Source organism: Leptonychotes weddellii, chromosome 10 (assembly GCF_054177405.1).
Source record: "Leptonychotes weddellii isolate Sample4059 chromosome 10, ASM5417740v2, whole genome shotgun sequence".
NCBI lineage: Eukaryota > Metazoa > Chordata > Mammalia > Carnivora > Phocidae > Leptonychotes > Leptonychotes weddellii.
Genome location: NC_138378.1, coordinates 100,307,847 through 100,326,787, shown reverse-complemented (window position 1 = coordinate 100,326,787; position 18,941 = coordinate 100,307,847). Strand labels below are relative to the sequence as shown.

Sequence of the window (18,941 nt, the reverse complement as noted above, 5' to 3'; positions counted from 1 at the left end):
TTAGCCTGGTGGTGGGTATTGAGGAGGGCACATTCTGCATGGAGCACTGGGTGTTATGCACAAACAATGAATCATGGAACACTTCATCTAAAACTAATGATGTAATGTATGGGGATTAACATAAGAATAAAAAAAAAAAGATGCAATAAGAAAAATCCAGACTGCGAGACAGTCATGAGAAACAACTTGATTTCTTTACCAAATAAATTACAGGGGAAAAAAAGAGGATTGGTGGACCTAGAGATTAAAATAGATTTATGAGACATATCAAAGAATCACAATGCATAGATCTTATTGGGATTCTGATATTTTAAAAACTGTTAAAACTATGAAATTTGTGATATAGTTGAAAATTTGAATAGTGGCTCAAAAGTAACTGATGGTATTTTTAAGTATTATTACATTTTTAAGTAAATAATACTATTGTGGTTAAGTTTACCGAAAAGGAATATGTGTGCATATATATATTACACTATACCCACATACGCATATATGTACATAGATCTATAATGTTTATGGATGAAAATTAAGGTGTCTGAGATTTGCTTAAAACTAACAAAGGAAGATGAGAAGTAGATAAGAGTGTGAAAACAAAACAAAAAAAAAAAGAATATTGCGTAGAGAATGGGAGGATGGGTTAGTGGGAATAAGAATACAAACAAGAAGACCATTCAGGAGCCTCTTGTATCCAGATAAGAGGTGATGGTGACTCAGACTAAAATAATGAAGCAAAGTAGAAGAATTTGAGACACATCTGGGACATGGCCTTGATGGCAAATTGAATGTCTGAGTCAGAGAAAGGAAAGAACCACAGGTGACTTCCCCGTTTCCAGTTTGAATAAGTGAGTAGATGTGGTGTCACTCACTGAGATAAGAAAAAACTTGAGGGTGGGTGTCACGAAGGGCAGGTTGGTGGGGAATAAACTTCTGTTGGCATTTTTTACATTTTGACTTTGAAATTTCTATGAGAAATTCATGAATGTATCAAGTAGATAACTGCTAAGGAGAGATCATATAATCTAGGATAAAATTTTATCAATGAGAAGATGGTTTTTAAATCTAGAGGAATTCATCAGCCTGGTCAGGTGGAGAATATAAAGGCAAACATTCATTGAAGCCTAACACATCAAGCACTCAATAGATTTATAGTCTAGATGGAAAGCCACATCAATGGTAAATGCTATGATAAAATATGGGCAAAACAGTGTTGAGTGGGGGTGAGAGAAAGCATCCCTTTCTATCCTAGCTCTCATCCAGTTACATGGGATGGACCATGAAAAAGAGCCAACAAATGTAAACTGAATGACGTATGAAATATTATCACAGTCTGAACTTTCCAACTTCCTCCAAAGGAAATCTCCATTTTTATTGATAACATCATTCTTTCAGTCTTCTTACAGACTGAATTTAAAGGGCTGTAGGCACCGGGTAAGATGTCATGCCCAGCATTTTGGATGTCCTCAGTATTAGGAACAGATGAGCCTGAAGCTGCTGGTCAGAGCAGCCATGAGCAAGCTAGACTCCGATTTTCCTTGGTAGAGGACACTAGAACAGCCAACAAGGCTCAGGGCAGAAGCCCAGCCCAGAGTGCGCTCTTGCTGGCTCACAAGGCCTGATTATGCAACCCCCCATGCCCTTCAAGTTTTCTCCTGCCCTGAATGCACAGGCTGTGAATGAGTGCTAGTTTACGGGGCACAGCTGATCCCAGTCTCTTACTTGTCATGTCCTAATGTTTTACAATGTGTTGAGAAGACCCCTGGCAAAAAGCCTCTGTTTAAATGCCTTTTATTATTTTCTTGTTTGTGATGTATCAAGCCAGAGGATCAGGTTTACTGATCAACCTAGTAAAAAATTTTAATCTTTCCATTTTTATGGCCTCCCAGGAAAAATTCCATTTAGGGGGAAAGTAATGACTTTCAGAACTAATTCTCAAACATCCTATCAGCATGTTACCAAAATTGGGGCCCAGCCCTGTCAGGGACTTCAACTCCTCTAAAATATTCCTAATAGTTTTTGTTGGGAAAGTGGTGTGTTCAAGCATTTGGGAAGCAGAGGCTTGGGTGGAGGGGTCCCTGAGAGTGTGTGTGTCAGTGTGTGGGAGGGATGAAGGAAGAGACTTGTGAGTTAAGGGCATTCCAACATGTTATCAGGATGCCATTTTCCAGGGACCTTAGCCCACTGAAATTAAAGGTCTTGCTTGCTACCAGATTTTCAAAGAGCAATCACAGCTAGAGGTCAAAATCTCCTCTGGTTCTTGCAACGAGCCTGTGAATCAAGTATACCACCCATTACCCGCACTAAGAAAAGGGAACTAAAGCTGGGGAAAGCAAAGTGACTTGCTCAGAGTCATACAGCATAGTAGGTAGCAGCTTCAACCTGGTTGCTTCTGACCTCTGTGTCTACTTTGGTTCCTGCCCTGTGCATGGGTCAAACTACTTTCTGCATAGAGTTTTGCTCCCAGATATAAACAACTCCCACCTCTATTAAAGAGTCTGGAACCCAATGGAAAGGAGATTTGAGAGCATATGCACAAGAGTTGCAACATCCTTCTGCACACGGCATCTTCACTCTGGTGGTTCTTACCTGGTTTCCACTTAAATTCCATGATAGTCAATGTACCTCTTGGATCACTTCATCTGGAACTCCAGTCCTTTAAAGGAACACCCATCTGTAAATCCAGTGCTTTCTTTCTAACTTAAAGTGAACATAGCAGAATCCAAGTAAGAGTAATATTAAGAGTGATAGTAAAATCTGCTCTAATTTATCTTCATGTAAGTCATTCACAAACATTGCATTATTAGTAATAACAAATAATTAGTAGCACAAATTACTTGCAATATAGTTTCAAATTGTCACCAAAAGTTGATACCAGGTTTTCTGCCCCATGATATTCTCTTTCGTACCTACTACTGTGCCCTATCTACACCCACCCAAGCTCATCTCCATCTACCAACCTCTCAGCCTCTCATGGGGGTAAAAGAGAATGGGATCTCAGGGCACCTGGGTGGCTCAGTTGGTTAAGTGACTGCCTTCGGCTCAGGTCATGATCCTGGAGTCCCTGGATCGAGTCCCGCATCGGGCTCCCTGCTCGGCGGGGAGTCTGCTTCTCCCTCTGACCCTCCTCCCTCTCATGCTCTCTGTCATTCTCTCTCTCTCAAATAAATAAATAAAATCTTTAAAAAAAAAAAAAGAGAATGGGATCTGGAGTCAGTCATACTTGGGTCTGCATCCTGGCTTGGACACTTTCTTACTGTGTGACCTTGGCAGGTTACTAAGTTTCTCTAAGACGCAGTTATCTCACATGTAAAAGGGAGATAGTAAGAGTATCTGTCTCATATGCTACTGTGAAAACTAAGTGGAGATGAAGATAGATAGATAAATATAGATAGATATAGATGAATAGATAAGAGTAGATGATAGATTGATCAATAGATAGATAGATAGGTATTGTATATGCAAGCTATCACAATGTCTGGCACACATTAACCACTGAACAAATCTTAACTACACTTTTATTACTTCATCCCGTATCTATCTAATCCACTTTCTCCACTCTCCTTTTCTGTCAATTTTTCGTGGTCCTGTGTTTACTGTGGAGAGAAACGTATGTTCTGAACTCTCTGGTAAAGAAAACAGTAAGATATTATAAACAGAAGCAGAATGGGAGCTCAATCAAATGAAGCAACATTTGTAGAAGCTCTCCTGGAACCTTATCAAGAGCTATATTAGTAATCCGATGGACTACAAGTTCAATCATTAGTCTCCATTTGGTGCATTGTTGAAGCAATACCTCTCCTTTGCATTTCAAAGACTTACCCACTGGGCCACCCACTGGGTTAGTTTCCTAGACTTTGGGAAGGACTGTTAGAGGCAAAATGGTGTTTCCTCTCTACTCACCAGCATCAACACTTCAGATTGGGTCCCAAACATTTGCCCCAGCAGAAAGAAGCGGCCCTAGCTGTCAAGAATGCTTCTAGAACACTAATTGAGATCAGATAATGTGTCTGGTCCAAAACATCCCAAGAGAGAAAAGAGACCTATCCCCATGGAGGAGTCTATGCATCAGTGGAACAACAGCAAATGACTCATAAACTGAATCCCAACATTGTAAGTGCAGGTGTGTCAACAAGAGATAAAGCAGTAATGGATAAGGCAAAAGCCCAGTGAAAGGTGAGATCATCTCAGGATGACATGTTAATGAGTTATCAAAGGATGCATGAAATTCTGCCAGAGGAGCTAGTTATAGTCCTTTTATCAGCTGTCAGATCCATTTTTAAAATCTTAATCTGACATTGATCTACACTGCCCACTCAAAATCTATAATGGCACCATGCTGTTTTACAAGGGATCATCTGGTGTTCTTCATATCACAAAGATACTCTATCCAGCCACAGCTAGACCTCCAGGGCAGCTCTCCTGCCCCTTCATCTCTCTTCCTCGGTTGACTCGCCAGCCCAGCTGTACAGTCTTCACTCCAGACTTTTTTCCACTCTCTTTAAGCCCTCAAATAGAAACTCGCATGGCATTCTCCCACACCCCACCTCCAAATGCACACATGACCTAAAGCTTACACAACTTAGGGAGAGGAATTCTTTAAGGAAAAGAATACAAAACTGTGAATACAATATTTTGTGTTCATAAGAAATAACACAGAGCACAAATGTTTTAAAAGTGGAAAATACCACAATGTCATAATATATAGAAACATTACACAATGTTTTTAGTAATTAATTGCCTGACACACCTCTATAATACTTTTTCTTACAATTTTTTGCCTGCATACTCTTTGATCATCTCTTCATATAATAATGTCTTTATAATATTATTTTCTACAGAGAGAACAAAAAGATAATTCAGTCTTTCCCTTAGCATGGTTGATAAATTTCTGGAGGGTTTTAATTGATATTTTTAAAAGTTTCTTTCAATTTCCTAATTCTGTTATTGTTTATGTCACACAAATTTTTAGGATCGTTGTCAAATTTAGGAAAAACCTCTGTTAATTTTCTTTCAGATATAACCTATAAGATATGGAAGAAACTCCTACAGATTAGCTTCTGACTCCATATTTTTCAAAGTTTGTTTCTCTTCCACCATCCACATACTCCTGATGGCAAGCACCATAGAAAATGTTCATGTTGGCCTATGATCTTTGGTCCTGTACCTACATGTTATGATGCCAGATTAAGTTAATTCAATGGTTGACAGAGTATTCCGGAAGCTATTCCTATACCAAGATTGCTAGAAATTGCTTAACTATACACAGAAGTAACTGAGAACAAAACAAATATATCCCACTAAACCCAAATTTAACATAGCCCCAACTCAACTTCCATTAACCAGATCCCAAAAATGCTTTTGCCATTCCATTGCCAATCCAGATGAGGGCAAGGTGTGACAAAGAAGAAGCTGAAGTGGAAAGAAACATCAATCTAAACCAACTGCAGTTTAAATATCTTAGTTTTGCAAATTCTATAAAAACATATGAACACATCGCTAGAAATGGGAGAGGTCCATGAAAATAAGGGTTCCAGAGCTTTAGGCATCATTAGGTTCATGGTAAATCCACCTCTGTCTCTTCCTCCTCCTCTAAGGAATTTGGAGTCATCCCACATAAACTTCTGCAATTTCTCTGCCTCCCATTTCAAAATGTTTCCAGATCTTTAGCTATCCTCTGACCTTTCCCTTTTGCTTCTAAAGGAATATCATATCAACCCATTTGCAATACCAACTCTTCCAGTTAATTCCATCTCTGCTGACCTCTTGCTCCAAAAATTTCTTTTCTTTTTTTTTTAAGATTCTTTTTATTTATTTACTTTTTTTTAATTTGAGAGAGAGAGAGAGAACACTGGCTGGGAAAGGAGCAGAGGAAGAAGGAGAGAGAGAATCCCAAACAGACTCTGCATTGAGCACAGAGCTGATGCGGGGCTCCATCTCGTGACCTAAGTCAAAATCAAGAGTCGGGTGCTTAACTGGCTGAGCCACCCAGAAGCCCCTCCAACAATTTCTTTTTTATCTCACTTTTTTCTGCTCTGTTAGCTTCTTTGACTAAGCCTGGAAATACACCCATGTCCCAACACATTTTAAATGTTTAGACTGCATTCATCATCTTATCCCCCACATCTGCTCTTCCTTTGTGTTGTACATTTTTATTATGACTCCCATAATCATCCCAGACCCACAGGCTAGAAGACATTGACATTTTTCCTCCAATATTAGTCCTTTTGCCAAGTTTGGCCAAACCAAGATCTATAATATCTCTCTTATCAGACTCTCCATTTTTAGATGGCCTACAATATGATAGTAAAAAATTAGGTTTCCAATCTCCAGCCTTTCTACTCTCTTACCCAGCCAAATACTGACAGAGTGGATGGTTGTTGTTTTGTGTGCCCAGCATCCATCTTCCTTCCTATTGTCAATAACAATGCCCCATTTTTTGTTGGGGAACCACACCTCCCCCATTCTCAGTCCATGTGTGGGCATAGACCCAACTCATGAACAATCAAAGCATTCCATTTCCTAGCCATAATGATTAGTTCAAATTTGGGTATAAATGACTTCAGGCAGACCAGGGAGACCCCAGTCTGAATTTGGGGGGATTTTTTGTTCATTATTGGGAAGAAGGAACTGGTTGTGATAGCTTACTGGCTCCCTCATTAATAAATGGGCTTAATAAAATCTTGACACACGTTCATTTTACATTTGTATTGGAATCATGATTTTACCTTTTTGAAAATTATCTTTCTGAAGGTCTTCCACCAAGATGCCCAGAGAATTTACCTGACAGAACTAAGTAAACTGTATTATTAGGAAGTGTACCCAGTAAGTAGCTTAAGCCTAGGCACGTATTCTCTTTGCTCCCAGAGGTGAATGCCAAGCAACAATAAAAGTTGAACTTCATTGACTCTCCATTTCTCTAGTTAGCATTTTCTCTTTCTACTAATTGCATATATGTGTGTGTATGTTGAATTTGTGGCTGAGAAATTATTCCTTCTTGGTGTCAGCAAAAGCTGGTAATTTCATTTGAATGTATGACCATTTGGTGATCTCCAAAATTGGGTTAATAGATTCTATTAACAAAGACCATTTTTTTTCATCGAGTGAAAGAAGACAGAGAATTTGGTTGTTGTTTGTTTGTTTTTATTTGTTTATTTTTTCATGCTCACTGGGAAGGAAAACAGCTGTTTGCTATCTAGACCACAATGTTTTGGTGTTTCTCTTTCAATTCTTGAACTGTGCTTGAAATTATAGGATTGGAGTTTTAAGCAATTTGTATGTCTGTATGTCTGTAATTGGAAAGGCTTTACCTCTGTCTGTGAATGTATAATGTTTTTCTATCTCCCAAGGGTATTAATAAATTGGATAATGAAGTCTCTTAAATTAAAGGAATGCTGTTCTGATTATTTTTTACAAGGCAGAAATAAGGCCAAGAGACTTAGGCTATTTGGGAGACCTAAAAAAAAAAAAAAGAGGAATTTATGCAAATTTATAGATATTCGAAGTAAAATCTGGTGGAGTTTATTGGCTTTGGTTTCCTAGCTTCAAGATTCCAAATAAATCAACAAAATAAAAAAACAACCTATTGAATGGGAGTTTGCAAATCATATATCTGATAAGGGGCTAGTATCCAAAATATTTAAAGAACTCATATAACTCTGGGTGTTATATGAAAACAATGAATCATGGATCACTACATCAAAAACTAATGATGTATTGTATGGTGTCTAACATAACATAATAAAATAAAATAAAAATTTTAAAAAAAGAACTCATATGACTCAATAGCAAAAAAAAAAAAAAGAAAAAGAAACAGTCTGACTAAAAAGGGACAGGGTATCTGAACACCCATTTTTCCAAAGAAGAAATACAGACGGCCAACAGACACAAGAAAAGATGCTCAACATCATTGATCATCAGGGAAATGTAAATCAAAACTACAATGAACTATCACCTCACACTTGTCAGAAAGACTAATATTAACAACACAAAAAACAACAAGTGTTGCTGAGGATGTGAGGAAAAAGGAACCCTCTTTTGGTGGAAGTGCAAACTGGTAAAGCCACTGTGAAAGACAGCATGGAGATTTCTCAAAAAATTAAAAATAACACTACTAGGCATTTATCCAAAAATACAAAAACACTAATTTGAAGGGATATGTGCACCCCTATGTTTAGCAGCATTATTTATAATAGCCAAATTGTGGAAAGAGTCCAAGTGTTCATCAATAGATGAATGGATAAAGAAAATGTGGCACTTTTATGTATATTATATATATATATAATATATATATATAATATATATATATATGATGGAATATTATCCAGTGATAAAAAAGAATGAAATCTTGCCATTTGCAACAACATGGATAGGACTAGAATGTATAATGCTAAGTGAAATAAGCCAGTCAGAGAAAGACATATGATCTCACTCATGTGGAATTTAAGAAACAAAATAAACAAGCAAAGAAAAAAAGAGAGAGAGACAAACCCAGAAATAGACTCTTAACTATAGAAAGCAAACTGATGATTACCAGAGGAGGTGGGTAGGGAGGATGGGTGAAATAGGTGATGGGGATTAACGAGTACATTTACAAGGATGAAAAAAATAATAATGAAATAAAATTTTTAAAAAGTGATTGTTAAAAAAAGAAAGAATGATAAAAGAAGAGTAATAAGCTATGTGAAGTGAGTTTAACAGTTTCAGGAGATTTTTGGGGGCTACTGGGTGGCTTAATCGGTTAAGTGTCCAACTCTTGGTTTTGGCTCAGGTCATGATCTTAGGGTCATGGGATCAAGCCCCTCATTGGGTTCCACATTCAGCAAGAGTCTGCTTGGGATTCTCTCTCTGCCTCTACCCCTCCCCCCACTCATGCACATGCTCTCTCTCAAATAAATAAATAAATAAATAAAATATTTTTAAAAAGTTTAAGGAAATTTTTGAACTTGAAACTTAAGTAAATAAAATGATAATTTAAATTTAAAAAACAAAACAAAACAAAAATCAAAGTGTCTTCCCTGCCACTCTTCTGGAACTCCCAAACCTCCTCATGCAACAAAACACCAATCTCTGGCACAGCAGATGACCCTCAGGATCCTACTTCTACAATGGCCAATGTCCATTGTGATTGGTTGGTGCCCATGCCATACTGGTTCATAAATAACATTTTTAGTATCACCCCAATTCTACTTCCTTTCACTTTCTATATATCCCCTTCCTTTTTTCCACCACCAAATTTCAATGATTACATTATTTTCTTATTTCGTCTAGAATTTGCTTTTATGCTGTTAGATTGATTGAATTCATAGTAATTCTTTATATTTTTATTAAATCTTTTTAACATTATATTTTATGTTCTATTTAAATTGCATCTTCTTATTTAAAGAAAAAATGTACTTTGATTCCTCTTCAAATCTGCCTGGTCATTTCTTGATAGTCTCTTTCCTTATTAATATTTTAAAGTCCTCTTTCATTTACTTAAAGGTATTAAACACTCCTCTTTTTTATAGTCTACATCCAATGATTTCCATATCTGTTGGTATAGCTTCACATTTTGTTGTTTTTGCTGACCCTCATCCACAATGACTGGTTTTCTTATGTGTTTAGTACTTTGTTCATGTTCATTGGAACTTAATTGTAGACTTTTATACTCATGATTACAGTTTGTTAAAGCTAAAAGATAGAGATTGAAATCAGCAAAGGTAATGTGGCTGACCTTAGTTACTCAGTCTTCAGCCCCTTCAGATGTCAACTGATACTACTTGGCCTGAGGCACCCACCATAAATCATATTTTCAGTATAAACTATCTAGTGTGGCCCAAGGCCACAGGTAAACAAAGACAGGCAGGATATGTCCAACTAGTCAGAAGATCAACAAGAAAATAGAAGACTCAAACAACACTATAAGCCAACTACACATAACAGACATCTATAGAACACTCCTCTCAACAACAGCAGAATGTACATTTTCCCCAGTGCACATAAAATATCCTCTAGAGTAAAACATATGTATGTCACAAGACAAGCCTCAAAGTTTGAAATTATCCAAAGTATGTTCCCTGACCACAATGGCATTAAATTAGAAATCAACACATAACAACATTTGGAAAACTGACAAATAGTGTGGAAATTAAAATAACAAACTTGAGGGGCACCTGGGTGGCTCAGATGGTTAAGCGTCTGCCTTCAGCTCAGATCATGGTCCCAGGGTCCTGGGATCGAGCCCCACATTAGGCTCTCTGCTGAGCGGGAAGCCTGCTTCTCCCTCTCCCACTCCCCCTGCTTGTGTTCCCTCTCCCGCTGTGTATCTCTCTGTCAAATAAATAAATAAAATCTTTAAAAATAAAAATAATAAAATAATAAAATAACAACCTTGAAAATAACCAAAAAGCAAAGAAAATATCACAAGGGAAATTAGAAAATACCTTGAGATGAATGAAAAATTTAAAAAGGCAAGTTACCAACAGTTATGAGATGCAGCTAAGGCAGTGCTCAGAGGGAAATGTATAGCTACAAATACCTATATTGAAAAAGAAGACTTCAAATCAATAACTGAGTGTCTAGGCCCACAATTCAGCCTTTTTAAGCCTGTGGACTCATAGTAGCAGCTTTGAGAATAGGACAATATTCTCAAAAGCCTTGTAGGCTTCCTGTGTATGTCATGGGGATTCACATCATTAGATAAGTGGGTCTCTACAGATCCTTCCTGGATAAGCTCATTTGTATTCCTAATTTCTTTTTTTTTTTTTTAAGATTTTATTTATTTATTTATTGGAGAGCGAGCGAGAGAGAAACAGCATGAGAGAGGAGAGGGTCAGAGGGAGAAGCAGGCTCCCCACTGAGCCGGGAGCCCGATGTGGGACTCGATCCCAGGACCCTGGGATCATGACCTGAGCCGAAGGCAGTCGCTTAACCAACTGAGCCACCCAGGCGCCCCTGTATTCCTAATTTCTGCTGGGATAGCTGATGGTTTACATGAATCACACACTTAACCTCTTCAACAAAATGTTGACCAGTCATACCCTTGGACTTCTCTCTAGAGCATGCTTTTCCAATAATAAGCTTCCTAATTTTAGCATCCTTTGCAATCCAGATAGGCCAAGAACACTTCAAATCATCAAGTGCTGGTTCCACTTTGTTTAACAAATCTCTCTTCAGTTTATTTCATTCCTCTCACATTTTACTATAAGCAGCAAGAAGAAACAAGGCTTCACCTTCCTTTGCTAAAATCTCCTTAGTTAAATATCTACATTCATTGCTTATAAGTTCTGACTTCAACCCAAGAGTAGAACACAATTCAGCCAAGTCTTCTGCCACTTTATAATAAAGACTGCTTTTCCTCCAGCTTCCAGTAACATGCTCCTCATTTTCTTTTGAGATGTCACCAGAAGCACCTTAACATTCATATTTCTACTAGCATTCTTTTCATGACGATATATGTACTCCTGAGATGAAAGAAACTTTCTCTACCATGCTCTTCACTTTCTTCTGAACTCTCAATAGAATCACCGTTAACATTCACATCTTGGTAATCTAGGCTTTCTCTTTCTTTCTTTCTTTTTTTTAAGATTTTATTTATTTATTTGACAGAGAGAGACACAGTGAGAAGGGAACACAAGCAGGGGGAGTGGGAGATGGAGAAGCAGGCTTCCCACTGAGCAGGGAGCCCAATGTGGGGCTCGATCCCGGAACCCTGGGATCATGACCTGAGCCTAAGGCAGATGCTCAATGACTGAGCCAACCAGGTGCCCCAATCTAGGCTTTTTCTATCATGCACCTAAAAATTCTTCTACCTTCTGCTAATTACTCTATTCCAAAGCCAACCCCACAGTTTTAGGTATTTGTGAGGTATTTGTTTAGGTATTGTTTGCTGCTTCCCAGTGCCAAAATCTGCATTAGTTTCCCGGGGCTTCCAAAACAAATTACCACAAATGTGGTGGCTTAAAACAATATAAGTGAGAGATGCCTGTGTGGCTCAGTTGGTTAAACATCTGCCTTTGGCTCAGGTCATGATCCCAGGGTCCTGGGATTGAGTCCCGCACAAGGCTCCTTGCCTAGCAGGGTGCCTGCTTCTCCCTCTGCCTGCCGCTCCCCCTGCTTGTTACTCTCTCTCTCCATCTGATAGATACATAAATAAAATCTTAAGGAAAATAGAAGTGAATTGTATCAGAGCTCTGGAGTCCAGAAGTCTGAGATCAAGGTCTCAGCAGCATTGGTTCCTACTGGAGTCTGAAGGAGACTCTGTCCCATGCTTCTCTCCAACTTTCTGATGGCTCTGTCCTTCCTTGACATTCCTTGGCTTGTAGATGCATCACTCCATTCTTTACCCCTATCATCACAAAGCTGGCCCCATCTTTCCCTGTGTCTTTTCTTTTCTGCTCTCATGAGGATGCTCATCACCAGATTTAGGGCCCACCCTAATCCACAGTGATCTCATCTTGAGATCCTCACCCTAGTTACAGTTCCGAGGCACCTACTCCAAATAAGACCAGATTCTGAGGTTCTGGGTGGATCTATCTTTTGGGGGATACCATTCAACCCACTATATTGTACAACTCTGAATATACTAAAACCATTACATTGTATTCTTCAAATGTGTGGATTTTATGGTATCTGAATTATATCTCAATAAAGAAGTTTAAAAGAAAGATATAATAAATCTTTCTTCACTTTTTTGAAAAGTTAGCAAAATAACCATATAAAAACACATTAAAAAAAACAAAAACATTTGCTGCTAAAATAAGCCACTGAGCCCAGAAATATTTATAGAGCATATAAAAAGAGAGAGTGTCCCATCTCTTTCTAAGAAGCCAGGATAATTGTTATACCAATGCAGAATAAGTACAGTCCAGAAAGAAAACAATATACTAACTACTCAAAACACAGATGCAAAGCAGAACATTATGTGATTATCTCAACAGATTTTTTTAAAATCATTTAACAAAATTGTGCATTTATTATACATTTTAAAACCTTAAATTAATAAAGGATATCTACAGAAATTAGGTAATACAGTAGAAATGTTCATTTTAAAGTCTGATAGGCAAAGAGAAAGATATCCTATTGATTATATTTTTTCTGAAGAGCCCAGACTGATACAACATCCTTTTACTTTTAATCTATTTGTGTCTTTATATTTTAGGTACATTACTAAAGGCAGAATATAATTGGGTCTTGATTTTTTTATGCAATTTGGCAATCTCTATATTTTAATTGTTTTTTTTAGAATATTTACATTTAATGTTAATATTGATATGGTTACGCTTAAGTCTGTCATTTTGCTATTTATTTTCTTTGTCCTATTTGTTCTTTGTTCTATTTTCCCTCTTTTTCTATTTAGGTAGCGAGAGATCACCCAAAGAGAGAGAGAAAGAAAGAGAGACAGAGATATTTATTTTGGGGAACAGGCTCACATGTATATGAAGGATGGCAAGTCTAGAAACCATAGGGCAGAGCAGCAGGCTGGAAATTCAAGTAAGAGTTTATGTTGCAGTCTTGAGTTGGAAATTCACAGACTAGGCCAGCAGGCCAGAAACTCAGACAGAATTTCTATTACAGTCTTGTGTCAGAATTCCTTCTTCTCCAGAAAACCTGTTTTGCTCTTAATGTCTTCAATTGATTAGCTGAGGCGCTAACCATATTATGGAGAGTAATCTTTACTTAAAGTCAACTGATTGGAGGGGTGCCTGGCTGGCTTAGTTGGAAAAGCATGTGACTCTTGATCTTGGGGTTGTGAGTTCAGGCCCCATGTTGGGCATAGAGATTACTTAAAAACAAACAAACAAACTTTAAAAATTTCAAAAAATATTTTAAAGTCAACTGGTTGTAAATGTTAATCATATCTACAAAATACCTTTACAGCAACATCTAGACTAGTGTTTTACCAAAAACTGGGCACCATCACCTAGCTAAGTTGACACAAAAAACTGTCACAGATGGAAACAGACTAACGACACTAACAGAAGTCAAAAGAAAGTTGGAATGGCTATGTTAATACTACAAAAAGCAGATTTTAAATTAAAGAATATTGTCATAGATAAAGAAGGACATTTCCTAATGATAAAGGTGTCAGTTTTTCAAGAGGGCAAAGCAATCTAAACATACCTAAGAACAGAACTTTAAAATATGTTAAGTAAGAACTGAAAGAATTGCAAAGAGAAATATACAAATTGCAAAAAGAAATACACAATGATAGCCAAATATTTCAATACCCATCTCTCAATAATTGAAAAAAACAGGCTGAAAGAAAACCAGTAAGGATACAGAAGATTTGAACAACACTATCAACCAAATTGAACTGATTGATATTTATAGGGCACCCACCCCAAAAAAGCAAAATACATACTATATTAAATTATAAACACAACATTTACTGAGAAAGACCATGTTTGGAGCCATGAAACTAGTCTCAATATATTTAAAATAATTCAAGTCATACGAAATTATGTTTTGTGACCATATGGAATCAAAACAGAAATAAGTAACAGAAAGTTATCTGGAAAATGCTCAAATATTTTAAAACTAAAAGCCAATTATAAATAACCCAAGAGTCAAAGCAAAAACTCAAATAGGTAAATGGGTGTGACTGTGTTCCAATAAAACTTTATTCACACAAAAAAAATCAAATAGGTAAACATAAAGTATTTTGAACTAAATGAAAGTTAAAGCTGAACATAAAAGAATTTGTGAGATGCTGCTAACACAGTTCTTAGGGGGAAAATTATAGCATTAAATGTCTATAGTAGAAAAAAGGAGATTCACAAATCAATGACCTCAGCTTCCATGAAAAGAAAACAGAAAATAAGAGCAAATTAAACAATCAGAAGTAATGAAATAATTAAGATCAAAGCAGAAATCAAACAAATAGAAAACAGAACTAATAGATAAAATCAACCAAACCAAAAGCTGGTTCTTTGAGAAGTTCAATAAAATTGACAAACCCTAGTTACACTAATAAGGAGAAAAAGAGCATGCCAATTGCTAATTACCAAAAAGAAAGATGTAACATCACCACAGATTCCATAAAATTAAAAGGATAAAAAATAACTATTATGAACAACTTTATGTCAAAAAAATTTACAACTTAGGTGAAATGGAAAAATTCTTTATTTGTCAATTTATGAAAGTTCACTTATGAAGAAATAGATAACCTGAGAGTCATGTCTATTAAAGAAATGGAATTTATAGGGCGCCTGGGTGGCTCAGATGGTTAAAGCGTCTGCCTTCGGCTCAGGTCATGATCCCAGCGTCCTGGGATCGAGTCCCGCATTGGGCTCCCTGCTCCTTGGGAGCCTGCTTCTCCCTCTGCCTCTCTCTCTCTCTCTCTGTCTCTCATGAATAAATAAATAAAATCTTTAAAAAAAAAAAAAAAAAGAAATGGAATTTATAGTTAAAAACCTACCAACTAAAAATCTCTAGATATAGATGCCTCAATGGTAAAATTTAGGAAGAAAGCCAATAACAATTCTACACAAACTTTCAGAAAATTGAGGATAAGAGAATACTTCCCAAAACTCATTCTATGAGGCCTGCATTACCCTGATACCAAAAAGAGACATTACAGGAAAAGAAAACTACATATCAATATCCCTCATAAATATACATGCAAAAATTCTAAACAAAATTTAGCAATTACACTCCAACAATTAAAAAAATAGTAATGTACCATGACCAAGTGGGTCTTCCCCCAGAAAAGAAATTGATTCAAAAAATCCACCAAAACAATTCACCATACTAACAAATCTAAAAAAGACAAATCATATGATCACCTTAACAGACTCAGAAAAAGCTTTTGACAAAATGCAATATCCATTCCTGTTAAAAAAGAAACAAACAAACAAAAAACTCTACATTATATGTTAAAAAAAAAAGAGGATAGTAGGAAGGGAAAAATGAAGGGGGGGAAATAGGAGGGGGAGATGAACCATGAGAGTCTATGGACTCTGAGAAACAAACTGAGGGTTCTAGAGGAGAGGGGGGTGGGGGGATGGGTTAGCCCGGTGGTGGGTATTGAGGAGGGCACATTCTGCATGGAGCACTGGGTGTTATGCACAAACAACGAATCATGGAACACTACATCAAAAACTAATGATGTAATGTATGGTGATTAACATAACATAATAAAATTAAAAAAAAAAAAACCTCTTAGCAAACTAGGATGAAGAAGGAAACTTCCTCACCTCATAAAGAGCATCTACCAAAAAACCTACAGCTAACAGCATGGTTGATGATGAAAACCTGAATGCATTCACCTAAGTTCAGGAACAAGACAAAGACATCTGCTCTCACAACTTTTATGCAACATGGTACTGGAGTTTCTAGCCAGTGGAACCAAGCAACAAAAAGAAATTAAAGGCATACAGATTAGAAAGAAAGAAGTAAAACTTTCTTTATTTGAGACAGTGTAATCATCTATGTAGAAAATCTAATAGAATCTACAACAAAGCTACTAGAACTAATAAATGAGTTTAAGTAAGGTTGCAGAACACAAGAGCAATACACACAAAAACTATTTCTATACACTAGCAACAAACAGTTGAAATTAAAATTTAACAATAATACCATCAAGATATATGAAGTACTTAGAGATAAATCTGACCAAAAATATGAAAGACTTGTATGCTAAAAAATAAAGAATATAGCTGAGAGAAATTAAGAAGATCCAAATAAATGGAGACATATGCTGTTTCTGGGTTAGACAACTCAATATTGTTAAGGTGTCAAATCTTCCCAAATTCCCAGCAGGAATTTTTGTAGAAATTGACAAGCTGAGGGGCGCCTGGGTGGCTGTCATTAAGCATCTGCCTTCAGCTCAGGTCATGATCCCAGGGTCCTGGGATCCAGCCCCACCTCGGGCTCCCTGCTCGGCGGGAAGCCTGCTTCTCCCTCTCCCACTCCCCCTGCTTGTGTTCCCTCTCTCGCTGTGTCTCTCTCTGTCAAATAAATAAATAAAATCTTTAAAAAAAAAAAAGAAAAAAGAAATTGACAAGCTGATACCAAAATTCATATAGAAATACAAATGACATAGGATAGCCAAAGCAACTTTGAGGGAAAAAAAGAACAAAGTTGGGAAGCTAGCATGGCCTGATTTCAAAATTTAGTAAAAAGCTACAATAATTAAGAAAGTGTGGTACTGGAAGCAAAGTGTGATGTGGGACTGAAGGAAATGGTGGAGTAGAAAGAACCAGGAATCTCTCTCTCCCACTACACAAGAGCTGCACTGGCCGAATCTACCTGATGTAACTATTTTGGAACTCTGGAGTCTATTGAAGGCTTGCAATTTCAAAAGGAAGGCTTGGATGATGAATTGTAGTTCATTTTGGTCAGTTTCAGCCTATTATACAGTATTAGCTACCCATCCTCCACTCCCAGCCACATGGCAGACAACTGTGTATGTCTCTGGAGTAGCCCACACACAGCCTGTGGAAAGCCTGTGGAAAGCCAGGGTGGACAAAAAGAACCGTGTCCTCTGAGGCACCTGGGTGGCTCAGTCGGTTAAGCGTCTGCCTTCAGCTCAGGTCATGATCCCAGGGTCCTGGGATGGAGCCCCGCATCGGGCTCCCTGCTCAGCGGGGAGCCTGATTCTCCCTCCCCCTCTGCTAGTCCCCCCCTTGTGCTCTCTCACTCTCTCTCCCAAATGAATAAATAAAATCTTTAAAAAAAAAAGCACCCTGTCCTCCAAATATCAGATCTATGCTCTGATGCCAGTGACGCCACTGATCACAGAGGTACCGACAAAGAGGCCAGCAGCCAGTTTTGTTGCACCCCCCTGCCAGAGTTGCAAGGCATTCATCTTCTGACTAAAGTGATTTCCAGGGGAGGTAAAGGGCCTCTGCTCTTTTTTTCCCCCTCCTTTCATTTTTCTCTCTTTCCCCTTTTCAGAGCAAGACATCAAAAACTAGGACATTCATAAACAACTGCCTAGACAGGGAGAAATAGAAAGTGACTACGTATGCCCAAGGAAAGGCACAGACTCATAAAATAACTGAAAAGACTTTAAGTTTACACCTCAGGCTGATCTCTCACACAAGCACAACCTACAACAATTAAAAAACATAAGCCAAAAAGTGCCCCAAAACAACATTAAAAAAAAAAAATAGCAAACTCTGGGGAAGGGGAAGAATCTGATTTCCAGAGTTACCACATTATTAGAGTCAAATGTCTAGTTTTCAACAATGACAACAAAATCACAAGAAACAAAATGCAAAGAAACAGAAAAGTGTGGCCTATTCAAAGAAAATCAATAAGTCAATCAATAGAAACCATCCCTGAAGAAGGCCTGATTCCAGATCTACTAGACAAACACTTTAAAACAAATGTCTTAAAGATGCTCAAAAAACAGTTACATATCCTTTTGAAAGTCTAAAGAAAGTTATAAAATATCATCTCACAAAAATACACAAGTGCACAATTTTGCATCAATTTGCAAGTGTTTTGGGAGGGGACAGTTGACTGTGAACTATATGTTTAAAACTTCTAGGAGAGACTTATATAATTAAACATGGCAAAATCTATGGTAGACATTTTTATTAAATTCTAGGGTAGTACAAAGGGAAGTTTTGATAACTGCTTGAAGACATCAAAAAAATGAATCTGTGCTTTAAACAATCAGAAAGAAACCTACCTGTAAGGTCCCATCTCACCTAGCATCTATGAGTGCTACATTTTCATCATTCCATCTAAAGAGAACCTTCAAGATTTCTCATTTGACAGTTTCTGACATGGATTTTCATGAGATGATGCAATATTTCCATGACTTATATTTATTTTTGTATTACAGAGAACATTTTGTGTTGCTCTTAGCATTCAATATTTTTTATTATGTTATGTTAATCACCATACATTACATCATTAGCTTTTGATGTAGTGTTCCATGATTCATTGTTTGCATATAACACCCAGTGCTCCATGCAGAACGTGCCCTCTCCAATACCCATCACCAGGCTAAC

General features: G+C 37.3%; 1 long non-coding RNA gene across 2 annotated transcripts in view; it reads right to left on the bottom strand.

Moving 5' to 3' along the window:
• The window catches only part of LOC145715958 (uncharacterized), a 78,413-nt gene that overhangs the window by 42,344 nt on the left and 17,128 nt on the right, over window positions 1-18,941 (bottom strand). Inside the window, exon 2 of one of the 2 annotated variants that reach the window (XR_014138282.1) lies at window positions 2,584-2,694. This is a non-coding gene — a long non-coding RNA (uncharacterized LOC145715958). Of the gene's footprint in view, window positions 1-2,583; window positions 3,158-18,941 lie in introns of those variants that run through there. The other variant, XR_014138281.1, reaches the window with a different exon arrangement.